Genomic DNA, 12893 nt, shown 5'->3' with positions numbered 1-12893 from the left:
ATTTACAAATATGTCACTGTAATAAAACAGTAAAACACAAAATTCACGAATGTGTCTCGATACTAAAATAGTAAAGCACAACATTCACAAACATACTACTGTAACTTGTTTGAGTGGAACTCTAGAAGCTGAGAAATAAAAAAATGACGAACTTTATGAATAACAACTTCTACAATTTATACAGTTTATACAACTGGCTGGGCATTGGGGTGATGAAGCCTGTAGGTTGACAAAAAGGGCAAGGCATAAAAACCGGAGATGTACAAATGAAAGGCATAGTTTAACCAGGAGGAGATGCTTAGACAGCTGACTGGGCTTGTAGGCTATTGTCAAGCAACTGGCATCATCGCCTAATTGATCATCTAATTGTGTTAATTATCGTGCTTTCGTGTTTTCTTTGTTACTCTCAGTATATATACTTGACACCAATGCATTTTACAGTCCTACCCGACAACGGTACACGAATCTGTGGCTCTCTTGTAATGAAGTAGCTGTTATCCAGTGTGTCAATTTCATACCACTGTAACGAAACTGTGAAACACAGGAATCACTCATATGTTATCACAGTAAAACACAACATTCACAACTATGGCATTGTAACAAAAGAGTAAAAAACAATACTGAATAATATTCACGCACATACTGCTGTTACAAAGCATTAAAACACAACATTTATATTAACAACATTATATTAATAATTAGTTATTGGTGAATGGCTTCCTCTGCGTGTTTTTGAGAGGACCACGCGAGGTAAAATATATGTGAATGGTGCATCATAAAATTGCAGTTTGCTAATGAGTCATACCGGTGAGGCACAACATGCAGACAGAAAGTCGGTAGAGAATGGCGTTTATCCGTATGTTATGGGAAGAGAACCAGAACACATTCGTCGTGAAAGACATAAAAGAACAAATAACAAGTCAAGGAAAAGAGATGTGTCATTCATCCAGTTACGACACATGATGTTCATCCAATTACGACACATATAAGTGCAATGCCAGATACAGGATTAACGAAACAAAACGGTGAGTTGAAACATTAGATCAAGATCAGGTCAGGCTTAAACCGTATAAAACGTCAGGTTTGGCGCTGGTAGAGTGGTGAGCGACTCAACGGTGAGTGGTGAGCGAAGCCAATTCACGCCACTCAGTTGCCCAGTGTGGTGCGAGCCTGCCCTGTCTGTTGGTGACGTTGTGATTAGAGAGATGGACTGAGACAGTGTAAAAGCTGTATGAGTACAAACCTGGTGTTGCGTTTATCTTTGAATGTATGTGTGGCAGAACATGAAGGTAATGTGATTAGTTCGAAGTCACGGTAGTCCGACCCCTCACTCCTTGACTTAGCATCCTGCAACGGACGAAGCGAGTGGAGCGTCAGAGCTACCAGCTCCTCTGACAATGTGGAACGACCATAATTATATCCAAATTCACATTGTTAAAGCATTATTCATTGAGAGAGACGACTTCTGATTGGCAGTGTTCCATTGGCTTAACACTTCTGTAATATAGACAGTGCAGTCTAGATCTAGCCTGTCGTATAATTCTACTCTTGCATATTGAAAAGTTAACACCTGTAATGGCCATAGACGCTATATAAGTAGCCCGCAGTTAATACTGTGTTTATGTCTCTTAAGACTGTGGTCACCCGTCTCACGTACACTAACCATACTGTTTATTCCCAGTATAGCATGGTAAAATATATGTGAATGGTGCATCATAAAATTGCAGTTTGCTAATGAGTCATACCGGTGAGGCACAACATGCAGACAGAAGGTCGGTAGAGAATGGCGTTTATCCGTATGTTATGGGAAGAGAACCAGAACACATTCGTCGTGAAAGACATAAAAGAACAAATAACAAGTCAAGGAAAAGAGATGTGTCATTCATCCAGTTACGACACATGATGTTCATCCAATTACGACACATATAAGTGCAATGCCAGATACAGGATTAACGAAACAAAACGGTGAGTTGAAACATGAGATCAAGATCAGGTCAGGCTTAAACCGTATAAAACGTCAGGTTTGGCGCTGGTAGAGTGGTGAGCGACTCAACGGTGAGTGGTGAGCGAAGCCAATTCACGCCACTCAGTTGCCCAGTGTGGTGCGAGCCTGCCCTATCTGTTGGTGACGTTGTGATTAGAGAGATGGACTGAGACAGTGTAAAAGCTGTATGAGTACAAACCTGGTGTTGCGTTTATCTTTGAATGTATGTGTGGCAGAACATGAAGGTAATGTGATTAGTTCGAAGTCACGGTAGTCCGACCCCTCACTCCTTGACTTAGCATCCTGCAACGGACGAAGCGAGTGGAGCGTCAGAGCTACCAGCTCCTCTGACAATGTGGAACGACCATAATTATATCCAAATTCACATTGTTAAAGCATTATTCATTGAGAGAGACGACTTCTGATTGGCAGTGTTCCATTGGCTTAACACTTCTGTAATATAGACAGTGCAGTCTAGATCTAGCCTGTCGTATAATTCTACTCTTGCATATTGAAAAGTTAACACCTGTAATGGCCATAGACGCTATATAAGTAGCCCGCAGTTAATACTGTGTTTATGTCTCTTAAGACTGTGGTCACCCGTCTCACGTACACTAACCATACTGTTTATTCCCAGTATAGCATGGTAAAATATATGTGAATGGTGCATCATAAAATTGCAGTTTGCTAATGAGTCATACCGGTGAGGCACAACATGCAGACAGAAGGTCGGTAGAGAATGGCGTTTATCCGTATGTTATGGGAAGAGAACCAGAACACATTCGTCGTGAAAGACATAAAAGAACAAATAACAAGTCAAGGAAAAGAGATGTGTCATTCATCCAGTTACGACACATGATGTTCATCCAATTACGACACATATAAGTGCAATGCCAGATACAGGATTAACGAAACAAAACGGTGAGTTGAAACATTAGATCAAGATCAGGTCAGGCTTAAACCGTATAAAACGTCAGGTTTGGCGCTGGTAGAGTGGTGAGCGACTCAATGGTGAGTGGTGAGCGAAGCCAATTCACGCCACTCAGTTGCCCAGTGTGGTGCGAGCCTGCCCTATCTGTTGGTGACGTTGTGATTAGAGAGATGGACTGAGACAGTGTAAAAGCTGTATGAGTACAAACCTGGTGTTGCGTTTATCTTTGAATGTATGTGTGGCAGAACATGAAGGTAATGTGATTAGTTCGAAGTCACGGTAGTCCGACCCCTCACTCCTTGACTTAGCATCCTGCAACGGACGAAGCGAGTGGAGCGTCAGAGCTACCAGCTCCTCTGACAATGTGGAACGACCATAATTATATCCAAATTCACATTGTTAAAGCATTATTCATTGAGAGAGACGACTTCTGATTGGCAGTGTTCCATTGGCTTAACACTTCTGTAATATAGACAGTGCAGTCTAGATCTAGCCTGTCGTATAATTCTACTCTTGCATATTGAAAAGTTAACACCTGTAATGGCCATAGACGCTATATAAGTAGCCCGCAGTTAATACTGTGTTTATGTCTCTTAAGACTGTGGTCACCCGTCTCACGTACACTAACCATACTGTTTATTCCCAGTATAGCATGTCTACCGATAAAAAATAGCCCGTGTGAAAATCTCTTTATAATGTACTCTATCCTAAAATCTGCAACTGAAAAGCGGTCTCATTACAACCAAATATTACCTAAACATTGCATCTCCTGGAATGCACGCGATTTGACAACACGGACATCCAACCTACAACTTGTTCAGTTTCACCTGAGGTGCTCTACAGATGCAGGACACAGTAGGTCAACTGGCACAAACGGCAGGTCGAGTTAAGTTCACTAAAAGGGGAGCGGTAGAATGTTAAACGGCGACCTTGCCTCGGCTGTTCGGACATGTTGACAAATCACTGACAAAGGTTCACCCTTAACAATAGACCCAACCACTTGTGACACGGTCACGCAATGCATCAGTATTCCCTAGATCAGGTCACGCTGAAAAGGCTGTAAGACAAGTTTGGAGTGAGTGCGTTTAGATTTACGCCGCTTCTAGCAATATTCTGGCAACATCACGGCGGAACACACCAAGAGTGGGCACAGCACATTTGCCCATGTGGGGAATCAAACCCGGGTCTTCGGCGTGACGAGTGAACGCTTTAACCACTAGGCTACATCACTGCACCAGTGTAGCTTGTAGGCTTGGCCGCTGTCGGTGCTATACTGATTCATTTCAATTCTTTATTCTCAAAAAACACCTTGGCATATAATCTAAACATATATGCAAATACAAAATCATCTCAGATCCATGATGGCAGGAAAAGAACATGTTAACATCTTCTCCTGACAAGGGATGATAGTTTTACAATATATTTTGATAGGTTCACTATATCTTGCGATATCTTTCATTAGGAAAAATGATTAGATGGGTGGGTAGATATTACTTCCTCAAAGTATCTAATGCTTTACAATGGAAAATATAATGATACTCATCCGCAATGTTTTCAGAAGTGCATAGCTGGCAGGTTCTCTCGTCCCTTGGAATATTATAACAGCGGCCCGTCTCAATAGGTAAATTATGGTTACATATTCTAAATCTCAACAGTGGCAATGAAATACGTTTGGGGAGGAAGGGGTATTCACAAAAATTAGGGAACGACTTTAGATGTTGGTAGTAAATTCCCTTGGGGCTAGAAATTATGTCATTGTGCCAGTTTGGGATAAACTGATCCTTAAGAATACATTCAACCAACCACTGGGTTGTGCAAGTTGATGGATTTTCAAAACCATATTAGAGAGTCCAGTAGTGTCTAATATGTTTGTAACGTGCTGTAGCTAGGGATTATATTTTTTATTTGTTCTTCTTTGGAACAGTAGGTAATTGTAAATTAAGTTGGTAAGCTTAAAACCTCCTTCTTGGTAGGTTAGCTTGTGCCAAAAGTTTAGTAAACGTTTACATATCATAATTCTAATAGGGAATCTTCCTAGTTTCCCATACAGCATGAAACGAGGGGTTGAATTTCTTAATCCTGTAATGAGTCTTAAGAATTTTAAATGAATAAAATTTCAAGGTTTTCGACAGACCACACTTCAGCACCGTAGGTCCAGATAGGTGTTACCACTGAGTCAAATGCTGACAATAAGCAATCTAAATGCAAGTCTAACTTTCAATCTTTTTAAACTAAATTATACATTGCTTTCGAAGCACTATTACTTACAGTTTTGATACTCGAAACGAGTTGCCTGTTTCTATGGAGCGTTATGCCGAGGTAGATATAACTGCCAACTGTTTCAAGTAACATACCATCCAAATGGAATTTATTTTTTGTGCATTTTGATGGCCCTTCCCCAAAATATTACTATTTTAGTTTTGCTGATATTCACTTTTAGCTTTCATGAATCACAGTAGTTCTCAAATGAGTTCAAATAGTCTTGTAGTCCCTTTGGCGATTCATCAAATATTATGGTATCATCTGCGTATAAAAGAAGTAATAACTCAACATATATCACCAAACTTTCGTAATCAATATAATTTAGATTTACACAATTACAATCTGAATGAAGTAAATGAGATTCAATATCATTTATGAAAATGGAAAATAAAAGCGGTGACAGATTTTCTCCTTGTCTGACGCCAGTGTTACATGAGAAGTAGTTTGATACCTCATTATTACATTTTACAACAGATCTGATATTATTATACATTGATTTAACAAGATTCAGGAATTTGTCCTCTATACCAATCGTCTGCATTGTTTCCACAATCCCACTCGCCAAACAGTATCAAAAGCTTTTGTAAAGTCTATAAAGGCACAATAGATTTTTGGTTTCCTATCTTTCAAGGTTTGCATTAAATTATAAAAAATAAATACATTACCAACGCTGGAGAATGACTTTCTGAACACAGCTTGGGCAAGTGTTAAAATATTATTTGTATGCAAGAAATTTGAAAGGTGATTGTTTAATATTTTGGTGAACAATTTTCCAAAACAGCTAAGTAGCGTTATTGGTCTATATGAGTTAGGATCAGATTTATCGCCTCTTTTTAATAAATCGGTTTAATTATTCCCGTTAACCATGATTCTGGTACATCACCTGTTTCATATATGAAATTAAATAGTCCAACTAACAATGGGAACAGGTCAACACTACCTATAAAAAATTCAATTTCTATCAAGTCTGTCCCCGATGCCTTACATCTCTTGAGTTGTTTAAATGCAGTAATGATTTCTTCTTTCGCGATAACTCTACCTAAAACATGACAAGTAAGCTGTGTAGCATTGTCAGTGTTATCATTATCTCCTTGTTCCTGTTGTTCTGATTCATTTATTGATTTGAAGTGGTCGTAATATACGTTGACATCTAGAAAAGGGTTGTCATCCTCTTGGTTTGACTTACCATTGAAAACTTTTCCAAAAATCTTTCGAGTCATGTTTCTGTTTTCTCTCAACATTTTACTTAATTCAGGTCTCTGTCAACACGTGCGCGACCTCATCTGTGATGTCATCCACCAGTATTGGGTCACCTTGCTCAAGCCTGGCTAAATGTGCCCTGTGCCTCAGGTTATTTATCCTTATGGTGTCTAAGTTTTTAATGAATTCTTTAGATCTTGGCCTACGCTGATGATTACGTGACTTACTGACATTGTGTTGGAGACCTGTTGTTGGAATCTACGGGATATTACTGGATATGTTGAATGTTACTGGACAGTGTGCTTCTGAATACAAGGGTGAGAAGTCAAGTATATTCAAATCAGTAATTAAAGGTAAGCATGAGGCAGAACATATTACATAGTCAACAACACTAGCATCTTTGCATGTCCTTCTACCAATATCTTTCTCATGGCCAATTCTACCATTACATAGTAATAAACTAAGATTTCTACATATTTCAATCAATTGATTCCCTGAGTTATTTAATCTAGATTTATCTTCACTTGCTCTAATCAGGGGTAGACTGAGGTCCTCTAGTAATGTATTAGGCTCAAGATTAGAATCAATATCACTTACTTCCATGTCCATTTCCTTCAACATTCGTTCATTAAACAAAATATAGTCACAGAGCTGCTTAGTTCTGGCATTGAAATCTCCCATCAATATAATATGTTCAGTCATGGAGCTAAAATAGAGTAAAGAATGTTCGATATCATTAAATGTCTCACTTGTGAAATATTTTGAGTTTTCAGGAGGTATATATACAATACCTAAATAAACGTCTTCATGGACATTAAATAGGGATTTACATATTTTTATTCATAATATGGATTCATAAAATTCTTCACTAACGGCTGTCACATATTTTTCATATCCATGTCTGAAAGCAACGCCAGTACCACCAGATTTCCTAGATGATGACTTTCTGCTTTGGAGAACTAGCTTATAACCTGGGATATCGATTTCGTCTAAGGTATCAGTTTTGGTTTCTTGAAATCGTACAATGTCACTGTTTGATACCATTTCTTGTAATTCTGTGTAGTCTAAGCGTTTTCCAAGACCACATACATTTAATGAAAGTAATTTCATTTGGATTATTAGTATCGTGATCACTATCGCCACCACCATCTTCATCATCATCATCATCATCATCATCATCATCATCTAAGTAGCGAAAGAAGCGCAAGTTAAAAAGAAGAACCCGTTGCATTTCTTTTTCTGTTTAGTATATTATGACTTTCTCACTCTAACCACTGTAATGTTTTGTATTGCCTGCACTAATTGAACTGAAAAAAATCTATTGTGTACTTGTAATATTGTAAATTTCGACTAATTTATTCTGTTTTGTTAATGTTTTAATGTCATTACTAAAACCCTTCTTCTTTTGTCAAAGGGAAGAAGAAAGTGGTTAGTCTGCCAACAAAGTACACTTCAAAGCACACGTACACTTTACTGTCTTCAGCTAACCTGTGTGAATCAAACTATTCGAATCTTGCATCTTGCTGCTTTTTCGCGTCTTATTAAGTTGTTTTCCGTTTTAATATTTACAGTGACTACATTTGAACATTTTGTCACATTTTATTTATTTGACAGAGAGTCAAATGTTTTCGCAGCCATCACTAGATTTTGCGGACGATCGATTTCCATTTGCAAAACATCGGTAACTTCCGTGCCTCATGCGTTATTTAATGTTATTCGAGATAAACAAAAGTAACTACCACGATGTACCGACTGAGCTGCTATCGTCAGCCGGGGTGTATTGCAATGCACTTCGCTTGTACACGGAGTACGTTGGAAAAAAACAGAAGAGCGCTCAGCCGATCAGGCAGCGACATTTATGTGTGAGGTAAGATAATAAGGTATAACCATTAACAATCAAAGTTATGCATTCATTCTTGCAATATTCAAATGAACAATACATATATTCAAGAACAATACATATACAAAATTATCAAGTAATTCATGTTCTTTCAGAAACTAAATGGCAAAAATGAACAGGCACATTATTAAAAGATCCTTTATCGTTTTTACATTAAAATACGTGTCTCGTATGATGGAAATATCAATATAGTCAAGCAGGACATGCTTGACCGTGATTCTTACATCAGTACAAGCACTAGAGTATCAATGGATTGAATTATGATTTAAAACTAGCAAGCAAATATCTTTCAAAGTAGACAACTATTTGCTTGGACAATACAATATAATACTGGGCAATTTATCGCCAGCAACTTAAGGTAGATCACCATTCTAGGGTCTGTGAGAAGTTACATTACTGTTGCTACCTGCATAGACCGTAGCTGGATTTACATCATCCCTTCAGCAGTTGGCGTTGAGAATGACCCAGGCTTGCTGGATGATAAAGGGTTCCAGTGTTTGAACTGCCCTAAATGTGTTTCATCATTTTCCATGTTCAGGAATCACATCAAAGAACATAACCAGTTTGGTGCCATGAAAGAGCTCCCTCTGGACTTCCACCTGGGTAATGTCTGTTGCGCTCGTGTTTGGGGGGAGGATAATCTCAGTTCTCACATTAGTCTCCACCAAGCTGTAGAATCCCCGAATGATTGCTGTACATCCATATTCCGCTGAAGGATCTGTAGCATCACATTGCCAAGCAATAAGTGCTTCATGACACATTAGGAGAGATGGCACCTGAAGCAATTTGATTCCAAATTTCAACGAAAATACTGTTACCGTTTACAAATGTGTTCGTTATTCTATATTTGTTGACATTCTGGATTTCAAGAGACATGTTCAGACGAAACACTCCGAGGCTCTTAGAGAACGAATGAGAACAGAAACCGACATATCAGAAGGTATGATATTTGATAAGGTTTCTGGGCATACACAGACACTAATGCATTCAAAAATACAACCTTGATATTGATTTGAGAAAAAAATGATTTTGTATCCGGAAAAGGAATCAACAGAGAGGAAAGAGCCGACTTGTAAAGACACAGCTAGACATGGGGGGCAGTTCTGGTCAATGTCACCTGCAGCATGAAGCGGTCAGGTTTAGTGACAGCCACTATAAGCATGAGCATGGCATGGTCAATTCCGCTGAGAACAACACTGAACCTGAAGATAAGAGAGATTGTCTGATGCTAGTGCAGTTTACTAAAACAGATTGCAGTTTCCGTGGATTGACAAAGGGAACAATGTCCGGTGAATATAAGAAATGCTGTAAGTCCGTGAGAGCTGCAGTTAAAGGTGATGAAACTGATGACGAGTCTGATTTTTCTGAAACAGATGATGCTGGGGATAATGGCACCATGAAGCTTGTTCCCAGAATGCCTCACAGGTCAGAGTTCTTCTCTGCTTCAGAAACAAGCAGTCAGGATGTGGTGGGACTTGATTCTTCCTTCCTAGTAGTCAGGAAACAGTCTGGGAAATCAGAGAGCAAATATAATATGAATGAAAACATACTGACCCACGACATGGAGAGAAAGGTATGTGATCTTGAACTGGAGGATGACAATTGTGGGAGAAAGACATACGAAGACCAGGTTGGTTACAGAAACTCAACTCAAAACACACACATTGTTGGAGTAGATCCTGCAGTTGAAGGGGGTACTCAGGAAGTTGCTATGAATGAAGTTAATGTGTCTGGGGTTACAAGGAGCATTGATCCTTTAGTGAAGGTCATACGATGTGATAAAGAAGGTGCCATGGTTAAGGTATTTGGGACGGGGCTAGAAGGCTGCTGTAATTGCACATTGTGGGGAAGAATATTTAGGAGCGAAAATGATTTTGTCAGGCACTGTAAGGTTAAAATGACCCATAAGATATTAAGAACAGTACATCACAAGAATCTTTCAGTAAGAAATAGAGGAGCAAGTGAAGGCAGCAGTGAGAGCACCTGCAAAAGTGACACATATGTAGTGTCTAGTACAGGTGGTAGAGATGTTTATCTGCGTCTATGTTCCTGTGGGAAGTTGGACATGTCGCACACCGGAATAGTAGAGAGTCCATACAGGTTGAGGAACATGTAATTGTGGAAGTCAGACCGGATGTTACCACAGGTCGTGTGAAGGTCACACAGCATTGGGCAGGTTTCAGGACAGGACTTGTGTCAGGTAGCTTGACAAAGGTGTTATGGTTGATGAAGAGGATCTTACTGTCACTTTGTCTCTCGCTTTGGATGAAACTAATTCTCTTGGTGAAACTAAGGAAATTGGTGTTGACCCTGAAAACGTTAATTGCATCACAAGAAATGGACCATATTGCTTAAAGGAAAATAAACATAGTAATGAGGAAAATGCACCCAGTGATTTAGATATCAAAATGGAAAACCGACCTTGTGCTTCAAATATCAAAGGTAAAAATGGGCCTAGTGCCTCAAACATCAGTGGGGAAAATGGACCAAGTATTATAGGTATCAAAATGGAAAAATGGTCCTAGAGCGTCAAAGAGCAATAGGGAAAATGGATGCAGTATTTCAAACATTAGTGGGGAAAATGGACCAACTTGTGTTTCCCTCTTTGGGGAAATTAATAATCTTTTGGACGCTGATAGTAACACAGGCAGTGACTTCATGGTGAAATAAGAAAGTCCAGCACGTGTTAAAAGTGATGTTAGTCTCAGTGAATCTCTTCTGACTTCTGACAGTACCCAGAATGATTGTAATAGTGATTTTAGCGTTCACTCGTCACACCAAACACCCAGGTTCGATTCCCCACATGGATGCATTGTGTTATGCTCATTTCTGATGTCCACGGCTGTGATATTCCTGGTGTATTGCTAAAAGCAGTGTAAAACTTAACTCTCGCACCCGCTCAAGTGATCCTTTTCAGTTATGTAGATCATATATTCATTTCAGCCTCCTAGTTATATGGAGTATCTCTGTCACATTGTATCGTTTCTAAACTGGAAATAGTCTTGAGAGTTTTTATGACTGCAATTGTTTGGTATCTCTTTTTCAGATAAGCAAGGACAGTGCTATGTTGGTATCACAGAATCAGGTTGTGGAAATGGTAAGTTAGTGAGTGAGTAAGTGACTGTGTAAGTGTGGTTTTACACCACTTACAGCAACATTCCAGCAATATCACTGCTGGGTTTCACACATTGTACCCATGTGGGGGGTCTTTGGCACGATGAGCGGACGCTTTTACCATTAATATTGTTGTTTTTCGCTACTTTTAGCAATATTGTGAGCAATTTCTTGGACTTCACACATTGTACCCACATAGGGAATCAAACCTGGATCTTCATCCAGTATTCTTGTCAGTTGAATAGGTCATATTGTCGTCATGGCCTCTGGCTCGTCTCTGTTGATAGTTCAGGTGATTTCCGTTAAATGTTCAGGTCAGTTGTTCAGGTGTTCTCACTGTTAATCAGGTCATTTCTCATTTACTCAACATTCTTCATCATCCTTCAGTAATTCAAGTCATCTTGTCAACTGTCTGTAAACATTCAGTTCTTCCCTGTGTGGTATTCAAGTGATCCATATCTGTGGGATATCCTAGTGATTTAAGCCATGGTGTCCATGGCTGTGATATTCCTGGAATATTGCTAAAAGCTGTGTAACACTTGAATCACGCACTCCAATGATCCTTTTCAGTTATTCAGATCATATATTCAATTCAGCCTCCTAGTTATATGGAGTATCTCTGTCACATTGCATCATTTCTAAACTGAAATAGTCTTAAGAGTTTTTATGACTGCAATCGTTCGGTTTCTCTTTTTCAGATAACCAAGGACAGTGCTATATTGGTATCCCAGAATGACAGTCAGTCTGTGGAAATGGTAAGTTAGTGAGTAAAAGCATGAGCATGTGTGGTTTTACATCACTTACAGTTATAGAAATATTCCAGCAACATCACTGCTGGTTTTCACACATTGTACCCATGTGGGGTGGTCTTTGGCCTGACGAGCAGACGCTTTTACCTTTATTCTACCCCACCACCCCATCCAGGAGTAGGATGGTGGGTCGCTGTAAGGAGTGTCTGGTCTGGCTTATATTTGAAACCTGGACACAGGGTTTAATTTTTTTTTTAATTCCAGATAAGTAGACTGATCTTAACATTTGCTGGACTTAACTTAATGTCATCTGAACCATATTGCCTTATAAATTGGAAGTAGTTTTGGCAGTTTTATCCATGCAATGGTTTGGTTTGTGCGTTTCAGGGAACTGAGGACAGAGCTGTGTTGGAATCCGAGAAAGACGACAGTCAGACTGTGATTATGGTAAGTACAAGGATGGTTGGTCAGTGGAGAGAGCGTATAATGTATATCTAATCTTGCCTGTATTTGAGACTTGAGACAATCAGCTGGATTTAGTGAAATTCAGTCTGTTACATACATACAACGTAGTTGGAAATTCAGTGTTTCATTAAACAACAGCAGCAACAACAGACTCAACATATGAAGGGAGACAACTCTTGCAACGTTGTTTATTCTTCCCTAGACAAAATTGTGGAGAGGTAGGATGTTTATTAGGCTGGATGAAAATATAGTGCTTGAATGAATATGAGTGAGTTAAAGTGTTACGTC

Source organism: Haliotis asinina, chromosome 1, assembly GCF_037392515.1.
Source record: "Haliotis asinina isolate JCU_RB_2024 chromosome 1, JCU_Hal_asi_v2, whole genome shotgun sequence".
In the NCBI taxonomy this organism is placed as follows: domain Eukaryota; kingdom Metazoa; phylum Mollusca; class Gastropoda; order Lepetellida; family Haliotidae; genus Haliotis; species Haliotis asinina.
Note: the sequence above shows the minus strand (reverse complement) of the source record.